The sequence below is a fragment of the Equus caballus genome, chromosome 4 (genome assembly GCF_041296265.1).
Source record: "Equus caballus isolate H_3958 breed thoroughbred chromosome 4, TB-T2T, whole genome shotgun sequence".
In the NCBI taxonomy this organism is placed as follows: Eukaryota; Metazoa; Chordata; class Mammalia; order Perissodactyla; family Equidae; genus Equus; species Equus caballus.
In genome coordinates, this window is record NC_091687.1 from 43,268,258 (window position 1) to 43,280,481 (window position 12,224).

The 12,224-nt window shown below is 45.0% G+C and overlaps 1 protein-coding gene across 4 annotated transcripts in view; it reads left to right on the forward strand.

The window, feature by feature from the left end:
- Positions 1 to 356: 356 nt before the first annotated feature.
- The window catches only part of DYNC1I1 (dynein cytoplasmic 1 intermediate chain 1), a 282,836-nt gene continuing 270,968 nt past the window's right edge, over positions 357 to 12,224 (forward strand). The window contains exon 1 of one of the 4 annotated variants that reach the window (XM_023639239.2): positions 357 to 620. The gene's annotated coding sequence lies outside the window, so the exon portion shown is untranslated. The remainder of the gene's footprint in view (positions 621 to 12,224) is intronic. The other 3 variants (XM_023639242.2, XM_023639240.2, XM_023639241.2) reach the window with 3 other exon arrangements.

Genomic DNA, 12,224 nt, shown 5'->3' on the forward strand with positions numbered 1-12,224 from the left:
TTTTCCTTCTGGGAAAAGATAGGGATAAGTCAGACCTATAAGTCCTGGTGTGTAGTAGATGGATCTGAGCTTTCTCTATTTCTATTTAAATGACCTTAAAGTAGTTGTCTGGGAGTGAAAGTTGCTTAACGTTGGCATGTCAGCAGGAGCGCCCAAAACACTGAAGCTCTTGTGTTTGCCGCAACTTAGGAGTGAGTCCTGCCGACTTCAGAGAGCTAGACGGATCGACCTCCCTAGGTCCTCTGCCGGACACCAGCCTCTGGGCCGGCGCCACACCCTCCCTGCGAGACAGCGTGCGGGAGAGCGGGAGCGGAGGGCCCTCCAGCGGGAGGGGCGCGGGGCGTGGAGGGCGTGGGCCGGGGGCGGGGCGAGCCCCGCAGACTGGGTGCTTCGGGGGAGCTGTCAGTGTCAGGCTCGGGCAGAGAGAGGAAGTGATCGCGCCCGGAGGAGCGCGAGCCGAGCGGCCGGCGCAGCGTGAGACAGCACATCCTGCGCGCGCCGCCCGGGCCCGCCGCCCCCGGGAGCCGCTGGAGCGCCGCCGCCGCCGCCACCCGGGAGCAGCCGCCGCGCTCGCGGAGCCCAGGTCCGCCGCCGCCGCCGCCGCCGCCGGGCGCGTCCAGGTAAACAGGAGGGCTGTCGCGACCCCGGCCGCCGCCTCCGCGGCCCTCCTCACCCCTCCACGCCCCGCTGGCGTCCTCGCCGGGACCCGGGCAGCAGTGCGGCCGCTGCATTGCAGCCGGACCCCTGCCTCGGCCCCTTCCCCAGGCTCCTGCCTGCTCCGCCGCTCCCCGAGGCGGCCAGAGCCCCCCAGCGGCAGCCCCCTGCGGCGGCTCCCTCGGCAGAGCCGAGAGGCGAGGGCAGAGGAGGAGGGGTCGTGGTGTCATCACCTTGTCGTCCACCTTGTGGACTGGGAGGGGCGTCCCCGTGCGACCCCCCTCGGTCTTCTGGGGAGCCGAAGGCTAGCGGCAGTGCAGTTCGCACTCCTCTGGGCCACCAGCTGACGGCCCCGCGGGGAGGGGGAGCGGCAGAGGGAGGGGAGAGGATGCTGTTTGATTACATTTTCAGCTGTCTGCAAAGCTCTTAGATGCTGTTGCTACCCGCCAAGTCGGAGGGAGCGAATGCACTTCCAGCAGGGCATTAATTAAACACTCGCGCAAGAAGATGCCAGTTTCTCTCACTGCTGCAAAAAAAGTGTGGTTGGGGGATGTGTTTTCGTAAACACCTTCCCGGCCGCGTGGCTCTCCTTCCCCCACTCCCACTCCGGAATCGCTCTGGCCTTATAAATCTGTGCGTCGTCATCATAAGGCAGTGATCCTGGCAGCACTGATGGGAACTGAGTGTGCGGGAGTCTCATGACTTGTACCTCGGCTAATAAGGTTGAACAGAACGCCAGGATCAGGACAGGAAATTACTTAGCAAATCAGAGACTCAACAAAATGAATATATTCGTTCTCCTGGTCTCTACCACATCTAGGTAAGGGGCAGGAGAAGTAGCCAGCCATTTTCTTGCCTGGAATGCCTTTCAAGTGGGCATTGTAGACTTACCGTAGTTGAGGGTTGTGAAAAATTGCTTCCAAATATTTCAGATTAGCAGAAAGCATAGCAAACGGTAAGGCAACTGTAACTGCAGAAGACATCATGTGGCTAATGTTAGCACGGATATGGGTAACTGTCTATGAACGTATTTTCATTGTGTAAATTATGGAGAAAGACTTTGATCAGTGCTAGTAAACTTGAAATGGAGCATTCAGAACAAGTTGCATCTTGAGGGTACTAATGGGAAGGTGATTAATACTTCCTCTGATTATTTCAAATGCCATATTTTCTCCAGAAGTTTTAGTGTGGGAAAAAAAGGGCCCAAACTCTGCTCTTGTGATCATGTTTCTAAATAAAATAAAATCAGACATTCCTACCACTAAGGCATCAGTTGTTCTCTTCATAGGAACAAATTCTCCAATATTTCTTAAGTTCTGAAAATCCAGTGCTCCAAGAGCCATTTCTCTCAAAACTCTTCTAGCACTGTTGTTGGGATGTTTGGACAATATGATTGGGAGCTCAGTGCAGGCTTTTTCTAGCCTGTCCAGCTCTGCACCTAGTTTTTGGCCCGGGACATCTCCCATCTCCCTCTTTTTCTTCCTTATCTCAGGCCTCATGCACTGATGCATTGGCTTCCTCTCCCCTTGGACCTCAGGGATGCTGCAGCCTCTGCTGTACAGTGCCCAGGAACAGAGGGATGGCTCAGCCCCTCCCCACACCCAGCTTTTCCTCTTCTCCCGCTGAAAACATGTCTCAAAGCTCTTTTGGTGTCAAAAGTCTACATCTTTAGGTATAATCACCACTAGGGATATGGGCAGAGAAATAAACTCAAGCCACAAGAAAATAGGGCAGAGTTGTTACACTGGTGGTCCCTGGTCCCTAGTTTCTGACTAACTTCTGAGATGGTAAGAGAAAGTCACCCAGCATTTCTGTCATCATGTTTTATGTCTCAGATGGGGCTCTGTTAACTTTGTTCCCACCCCTCCTCCTTTCCCAAACACTCCTTCCTGAGTCTACATTTCATAAATAAGCCTTTCCTTCGACTCAAGTGCTGAGTCAAGTAATTATTGGGAATCCATCCTGAGTGCTGCTTTGTCTATACTCAGAACAGCCATGTAGACCAGTCTTGTAAAATAAATGCCAAGTCTTTAAACCCAGCTATTCTCTTAGCACAGACTGTGTGCACAGCATTCATCCACGGTTAGGTACCTAAATGGTCCACTCATTCTCTCCGGTCACCCTGTTTCTTTCTGTCACTTAACCTAGCATCAGATGAAAAGGTCACACAAATCTGTTGCAAACATAATCATCATTTTGTTCTCCCTACACTTTGCATCACCAAATAAAACAAGGTTGATAATATCTTGAGCACTTTAGCAGTGCTTGATACATTTGCTAAATGTATTATGTTACACTTACTAAATGTATGACATTACTAAAATTGAGCACTTGACCAGGCATTGTATTTTGAACTACTTTTCCATGTTAATACTTCTTTAATCCTCACAAAAATCTTATAGGTATATATTGTTTGTAATCCTGTTTGACAGATGAGGAAACAAAGACACAAAGATGTCAAGTAACTTTCCGAAAATGCCTCAGTTCATAAATTGTAAAGCCAGTTCATAAATTTGAACCTGGCAGTCTGAATCTTTTCTTCCGTACTACTGAACAATTTTGTTGGTTAATTTTCATATATTGACTACTAGGCTCTTTTCTTATGTTATCTCATTTTAATCTTTATATTAATCCTTTGAAGGCAACATTATTGTCCGTATTTTACAGATGATGAGACTGAGTTAAGTGACATACTCAAGGTCATAGTTAATAAACGGCAGAGGCAGGAGTCAAATTAGGTCTGTCTGATGACTCTGAACACAGAACTCATCCATTCTAGTTAGAGTCTTCTGTGAGAAACAAAGAAGGCTGAGCATGTCTTTCTTTCAGGTTTGCTGCCCGATTTCCCCATTAGCCAGTCTTATTTCCTTTAAGGCTCAAGTGTCGCCATACAGTTTGCCAGCTGATTGGCAGCTGTGGATGCTGTGGAATACTCGAAGTAGGACCATAGCTCTTTTGAGATCAAATATTGCCTTGGTTCTGTCTCCTCAATGAAACCAGCTAATTCCCCATAATAATTTGCGGATCTCGAATGCTGTATAAAGTTGTTCCCTTGATTGGGGATCCGTTTTACCAGAAACTATTGTGGCTTCTACATCCCCGAGAAAATGTAAGAAAATATGTTCCTTTGAGAACTTCCCCAGGACAATGAACTTCCATGGTTTACTTCTTTTAAGAATTAACTAAAGTTAATTCAACTCTCATTTTATTTCTTTGAAATGTATAAACGTTTGCTCAGATCCGTGTAACAATTATTCCTCTTGACTGGGAACTTTTCATCGATATCCTGGACTTAGTTCCTTTGCTTCCTCTCTGCGGGAAGCCTGACACCAGAATGTCAGAGCGAAGCTTGCATTGTAACATAGACACCGCTGCGCGTGTCCCAACCCTGAGGAACCCACATGTTCATAAAGTATCTCCTGATTCTTTGTTACAGGAAGCTTCTTGAACATGAGCCATAGGTACTGTGGAGGGCAGGCATGTGGTAGTTTTCAGGTGGTGAATTAACCCGATAAAATTGATGCAAAATTTTATGCATTTGTGCATAAATGCAGCTTTCTAGGGAAAAACAGGGTATTTGTGACTAAAAAGAGATTAAGAACCACTGGTTTAAGCACACTGTTTAGGAAAGAGGGGAGGCCACTTTGCAGAAATGTGTTGAAAACAAGGCAAAACTATGCTGCCGGAACCAGCCAAGTAAAAATGCTCTTGGCTCTCAGGACATTGTGGCATTTCGCTACTGAGGCACGCCCAGGTGCAGGTACAACACACACTGATGGACGCTGCAACCAAGTGAGGTCTCCAGCAGTGGCAGGCAGCCCTAGCACTACTTACCATTCATTGGACGCTTAACTCTGTTTGTATTCAGGGTTTCTCAGATCATCCCAACATTCCTGTAAGGTTGACTTGTTTTTTTAAAGGTTGGCCCTGAGCTAACATCTGTTGTCAATCTTTTTTTTTTTTCTTCTCCTCCTCCCCAAAGCTCCCCAGTACATAGTTGTATATCCAAGTAGTAGATTCTTCTAGCTCTACCCTGTGGGGCACTGCCTCAGCATGGCTTGATGAGCAGTGCTAGGTCTGCACCCAGGATCTGAACCAGTGAAACCCTGGGCCGCCGAAGTGGAGTGCGCAAACTTAGCCACTCAGCCACGGGGCTGGCCGGCCCCAAGGTTGACATTTTTATTTTCATTTGATAAACAAGGAATCTGATGCTTGGAAGCATTAAGCCACTTGGTCAAGGCCACATGAGGCCAGTTAGTAGAAGGGCTGGATTTCAAATGCAGGTCGGCCCGATTCCAAAGTCTGTTTATTCTCTTCCCATCATATCTCGTTGTTTCTCTATGTGGGATGCCAAAAAGTACTGTTTAGTGTAGCTTTTTATTGTGCCAGGACAGACAGTCCCTCAAGAACAGGCTCACACACTGATAGGAAAAGCCTAAATGTGTTATCGGAGGGGAACAAGAAAAGTAGAGATCTCTCAGCGTGGTGGAGGAGACGCAGGCACTGCTTCCCTCGAGGTGATTCTAACACACATTTGATTCTAAAGTGTCACTGGGTATCTTGCTGAGCACCAAATGCGTAACAGTCTACAACTGAGATGGCCCGGAAAGTTGATTTTGCAAAGGTGGCTGCAAGTCAAGACTTTATTCATCACAAAGATGAATTTACTTCAAAGCTGAATTTGAAGCTGGTCAGTGTTCTGGGGTTTACCTGATACAATGGCTGCGTCGTGATCCGCCACACCAACCTGGTAGGAAATCGTGGGGGGGGGGCTCTGCCTCCCAGATGACCTGCGTGCCCTTTAGTTTTTAGTTCACATCAACCCTGAGATCCTCTCGAGCAGCTGGTCTTGCTTCCGGAATATTACTTAATCCCTTATATTTTTATGCACACCCATATTCTTGCTCTACTTCTATAGAAAAACCTATTGTTTCATTTTGGGTTACAGACCTGCTAATGCCATCAGTGTGGCAAACACACAAAGCAGAAATTTATGTTGGAGTCAAAGGCATTCTTTACAAGGAAAGTAATGAGCCTCAGGCCCTGTACGATGCTTGCGCTGGATCAACAGGTGCCCCTGGGAACAGACGCAGGGTACTTCTTTATGCTTCAGTGGGTTTTCCTCTCTTATAAACTCTAAGGATTTTTTAATATCCTGCTGCCCCCTCACCCCTACACATTTTAGGTTGGCATCTGACAGTTTTCATCGTAAATTTAAAGAATCACAATGAATGTGATTCCCAGAATTATAAACTTTGATATTTAAAAATAAAATGATGACATCATTCTTTGAATCCAGTTAAAATCTAAATACTACACCAACCTCTATTTTAAAAGTACCTGAAGAAGTTCTTCAACAAAAGGGTATTTTTATATCTTGTGGTCAAGCATGATGATAAGATTCTAAGATTTGGGGTGTCATTTTTTTTTTTTTCCTGATAATGTGGAAGAAGGGCTTTTGTGAAAAATGGAGGTGGGAAAGCAGGCCCTGAATGATTCTACAACTACAGGCACGTTCTCTGGCAGGTCAGTTTTGGAAAGCATCCAGACGGAAGCTCTGGATCTGGACATTACTGTCATTAGCTCTTGCCGTGCCTGTGCACTCTTTAGAAAGCCTTCATGGATGCCAGCGGCACACGGTGCCAGTTTGAGGAGCATGCATTTATCTAGCACAGGTGCTGCGTGTTACTGTCTTTGTGGGGCAGTGCTAGGAGTCAGGTCCATGGGCTTCAGTCTGTGTGGCTCAAACTCAAGGTGGGCAGGGCCAGAAGGAACCACAGAGCCTCTGGTCCCATCTTCTGCCCTCAGGCAGGTGACTGTGTGGATAGCTGTCTTTCCTCTATTTAGTGATTTACAGGAAGAGATTGACCGATTCCAGTGTGTTTTTAGATGAGTGTTTCTCAGCCAGGAGTGATTGTCCTCCTCAGGGGACATGTGGCAATGTCTGGAAATATTTTTGGTTATCACTTTTAGGGAGAGAGGATGGCCACAGGCATCTAGTGGGTAGAGGTCAGGGCTGCCGCTGAACATCCTATAATGCACAGGACAGCCCCCAATGGCAAAGAATTATCCCACCCAAAATAATGCCAAAGTTAAGAAAGTCTGCTTTAGATTTCTGATTTTCTATTGAAATCTTCTCTGCTGTAATTTAAGTCTATTTCTTTGTTTGGTGGTTTACAAGATAATAAGAGCACAGCATCTAAGAGGCAGCATAAAGTAATGGAAAGAAGCAGCCGGATATCCCACTTACTGCCTGTGTGAGCCTCAGTTTCTTCATCTGTAAAATGGAGATAAAGACACCTTGCTTGCAAAGTTGTTGTGAGGACTATAGATAATGAAAGAGTACAGGGTTCAGTACATACTCAAGGCATGGAAGATGCTTTTTATTATCCGACAAGAATTATATCACTCTCTGGCTGTCTCTTTTCAGTGATGTGCGTGATCTTGCCCTCCTTGGAAGTAAAGATATGTTTTGAAAAATTTTTTTTCTTGAATTATACTGACTTATGTACTTGCCTTCTTCCCCTTCTAGACTCTAGACTCCCTGAGGCATCCTTTCATCTTCCAACAGAGTCTTACACCTGGTAGATCTCAACAAGCTTTTGTTGACCTGAAATATTAGCCAGAATAATTCCACTTAGTTTTACCTTTATTTAAAGATTTAATCCTTTCCTTTTGGATCATTTTAATGTGTTTAGTAAAAAACATTCGCTTCCTGAAATGTAGCCCCCATTGCATGTCTGGCCCAATGTGAAGGTGGGCTTGGTAATGCCTAGACTTCTGGAAGCCTTGCCTTCCTGAATCAGGATCTCAGCGAGCATTTCTGCTGGGGGAAGGGAAGTCTTGAGGAGGACAACCTTTCATTCTAGAAGTGACAGGCAGGATGGTTGAGTCCTCTGGTTTCCTCTATGAGCCCCTTGGGCTAATTCTTTTGATCTGGCTTCTATCTGACACTCTCTGCTGAGCAGTAACGATGCTTTAGTTCCTTTCTCATGGGAGGAGGGGAAATTTTGATTCATTGGTCAGATTTCTGTTTTATACTAATGTCCAGAGTGAAGCCAAGAGTAATGTGTGTATTTTAAATAGCACTAATGAATAAATGATGACACAATATTTTATATCCTTTGCCTACAATCAGTTTCCCTTTTAGAATCCAGATTTTCTACTCTAACCCAAAATACTACCCATTTCTTTGTTTAACAAGCTGAAGATTTTAGTAATTGAAATGGAAAGAAGTCCTCTCCTTTTGAAAGTAGTTTAGATGCTGTAATGCACATATGGAAGCCTTTAAAAGTTTATTGAGTTGTTGAGTGTTACAGTGAGCCCATGTATAGAGGGTGACCACGGGATTCTGTCTCAGAATCAGCTTGTGGAATTTCAGTAGTTGGTGAGTTTGGGTGGCTGAAAGGGTGGCGGGCCCTGTGGGGAATGTGTGTTTTGACAGTGTCCCCTTTTAAAATGACAGCACATCTCCTGTTTCACCATCTGCCCCATTAGTATAGAAATTGCAAGGGGTTGTGGGAATTGGTGTGTGTTTTGTGGAAGAAAGAATATCAAAAAAACTTCTCTGCCTGTTTCCTTGGAAAGTGTGACTTTGTTCACTTTCAGGAGGTATAGGTTACCGCTGACTCCAAAAGAGGATCCTCCCTCTTTGAATGCTTTCAGGCTCTGAGGAAAGTGAGAATCTCTTTACATAAGTTAAAACGCCAAACTAAATCTCCCGATGCAAAGATGGACCACCCAGGGACATGTAAAGCCCCTGGGCTGAGGTCTTGAATACAGATTTTCTTGCTTCTTCTTTTAAGCTTTTTAATATTTTTCCAGTGCTGCTGAAAAGTAATTGGCATATCAAGCAACGATGAAATCCCGTCTCCTTTGCTGTAGATTTTAAAGAGAGGAACAGTACTCATTTCCCTTGAGAGCCCCTTGTTTTTCAAAATAAAGAAATATGAATTCCTAAAATTTAAAGGCCAACAAGTTGTAGATTTTAGTTTAAAGAGATAGAAAAGTCAGGTTACAAGACAGTCACAGGGAGAAGGAAGATACTGTCTTCAGATGTTCTCTTTCCCTGGTAACTTCTGCCCAGACAGAGACATTTACCTTGGTAAACTGGGCAGAACTTTGCTTCTGGGGATGGGCCAGGGTATTGGAAACATCACCCCGTAACATTGTCAGCAGCACCACTGCCTTCCCAAACCCTGGGAAGGGAGATCAGGGCGACACACAGAAAGAGTGTTTTCTAAGTTCTCTGGGGAGAATTCAGAATGAAAGTTGCTTTAACCAGGCCATATGTTCTGGTGACCGTGTAGTTAATAGTGACACTTAGTGCTTTCTTAGTCTTTACACCTGTTAAAGAAAAAGTTATTCATGACACTTGTTAAAGAAATGGTAAGGCAGGCTTTATTAGGGGGACTGTCGTGGTAGATGTAGGGACCACTGTAATGGAGTTTTGCAATAGGAGGGAGAGGTTGGGTTCAACTCTGAATACAGCAAGGAAAAGTGGGAATGTGCAGCCAAGGAGCAGGGCGGGGTCAGCGGATGGAAAGTTACTAAGAGGAAACATCAGGGGTCAGTGAAGAGATTCAGACTAAACTGATCTAACTGGATTCTTGCTGAAGGCAGGCCAGGTTAATCAGATATCACTTGGGAGAGGGCAGGGGATGAAGGACTTTATCAGATATCGGTAGTCAGCTGTGGAAGGTGGGATATTCTGGTGAAACTGACTTAGCAGGACTCTTACTAAAATTGATCTGTTGAGAACATGCTCATGGATGGGGCCTAGTTGAAAAAGAGCTTGGGGGAGCCTGACTGGAGTTGGGTCACAGGAGAAATCTTTGTCACACAGTGATGCTTCGGTGGGGATGATAAAGGAGAGGTACTTGCAGTTGCCAACACTAAATCAAGGAGGGTGAAGAGCAACCAGAATGCTGGATCATCTGAGTGGGTTTGGGCCATGGGAGTGTATTGATCAGGTTGGGCTGTGTCATGATGCAATAATAAACAAGTCCCAAACCCCAGGAGAGTGACACAACAAAAGATTTTTCTCACTCAGGTTCATGTCCAGTTTGGGTCAACGAGGGGCTCTGTTTACCATATTCACTCAGAGACCCCTGCGGAGAGAGCCTTCGTCTTGATGTATCCTGCCCCGATCTCTCACAGTACATTGGCCAAAGCAAATCAAATGGCCTTGCCTGACTACAAAGGAGTTGCTAAATATAGTGCTGGACGAGGGGAACAGGAATTTTCGTGATTAATCCAAATGACTATGGAGGGAGGGATTTACCTGAGTTCTGTGTATTCCTGCTGTTAACCACAGTTTCCAAAAGGCATCTCTAGGAAGCTAACTGAGATGCAACCACATGTGTAGTGGTTTCAAGATCCAACTTTTGTAGCACCTGAAAGAATGCCCATTTTGAATACAAAGTGCATTTGACGACTTGAACATCATGAGTAATAGTAGTGTTCTGAAATTAGTGATCTTAAAAATATAGATTTTACTGATAATGAATAAAAGAAATATGTGTAGGGGTGAATATTAGCTTCCTTGAGTAGTTTTTCAATTCTAGTCAAGAACATTTATTTCATATTTACAGGGTGCCAGCCATGAGCAAGACTGAGTGCTTCCAGGGCACATGAAGATGAACAAGGTCCAGATCTTAGGGACTGATGTGTAATCAGGGAAAAATAGACGTATGGTTACATGTTATCACATATATCACATGGTTATCACAGAAGGTAAAATGTGATAAAACCTAATAGAAGTGTAGCAGGGTACAATGGGGGTTCAAACAAGGGAAATGATTATCAATTAAGTGAATAATCACTTCCTTGAATTTGCAGGCTGACCAGACATCAAGGCTAACCAGGCAAAACCATTTGTATTAATGTTGTATCTCCATCTTCCTCTTTTGTTCTTGGGCCTGATTTGATTCCAGAACAAATCATAACAGAGATTAAGAGGTAGTGGGAGAACATGACCTCCAGAGCTGGGTTTCCAATCCCAGTGTCACCACTTAACTAGCTATGTGACTGTGACAAGTTACTGTGTCTCCTTGTAGCTTGTTTTCTTCATCTGTAAAACAGGAGTAATAATAACAGTACCGCTTCCTATGTTGTGGTGAGAAATGAAAGAATAAATCCCACTTAATTTTCCATTTCTTATAGGATTTAAATTTTTTCCCTTGGATCATTTTGATGTGTTTAGTACAAACATTGACTTCCTGAAACGTGTTACCTGTTGGGTGTCTGGGCCCAAAATGAATGTGGGCTTGGTAATTCCTAGGATTCTGGAAGCCTTGCCTTCCCAAATCAGGATCACGTTGAGCATTTCTGTCTGCGCCCAATAGAGCAGTGCCGGCCTCAGGGTAAGTACATTGTAAGGGCCAGATGGTCACTTAGCATTTTCCTGGCTGGTGAGGCAACCTTAGTCTAGAGACCTCTAGAGTTTCAAGTTGGCCTCTGTTCTGATCTTGGAATTCAGGTCTGCTGAGGACACATTTCCTAGCCCCAGTACTCTTACATCTAGCCCCAGCACTCCAAAGTCATGTTAAATTAAAATCTAATGTGGTATAAATGTGTTGTGGCTAAATCATGGAGGCATTCTGTTTGTCTGAGTCCAGAAAGTTAAAAGCTCTGTGTACTTGGGATCAGCACCACAGGCTAAGGTTTGATGAGCTAGAGTCTGGTTATGATGGAAGGGAGGCCATGTGGCTCTTCTTTGGCTCTCCCCCGCCCCTACCACTCCTTGAATGCAAGGTAGGATGAACTTGAGGTGATGCTGCAGAGAGCTTGTGGGTAGTAAGCGGGTGAAGGGGTGGGCGTGAGGACTCTGTCTTTGGCAAATGGGTATGAGGACACTTATCTCTTATAGCCCAAACTTCTAAGAAAAAGGAGAGTTTGTATCAATACAATGGAGAAACGTTGGTTGATTCAAGCTATTCAAAAAATAAATTGGGCTGCCTTTAAAGTGGTAAGTTCCCAATGCCCAGGAGAGTTCAAGCATGCCACCACCAAGTCAGGATTGTTATAAAAGGATTATTGCACCAATGAGAGGTCAGATTAGAATTTGGTAATCTCTACATTATTTTTTCTCCAAATTTAAAGTCTGTGATTTTATGGACTAGAGAAAGCCTTGCATCACTCTTACCTCTGGCCAGGTTCTGCCATTCACTTGAGGCCAGCATAGGTAAGAGGGCACGTGCCAAACTAGAAAAATAAATGTGACAGTCTATGTCTACTTCCTTTCCCATGTAACTGTTGAAGTTGTACTCTTTCGTTCATTCATTCAATAAACACTCTTTAAACTCCTGCCCGACACTGGGAATGCTATAGCAGTGTTGGGCCAGGCTGAAGGAAATTTAACAGCTTGTGAGAGCCATTACAAACAAACAAACAAAAAATGCTTGCATCTAACTTCCCTCCAAACTGGCCACGTCATCATGCAGTTGAGGGCTCATTCGTTCATTTGTTCATTGAGTGATCTCTTAATGTGTACCAGTGATATTCGAATTCTGATCCGTCCTGCCAACAGCAGAGGCTAGACAAATATGTTGTTTCAAAGGCCTGTGCCA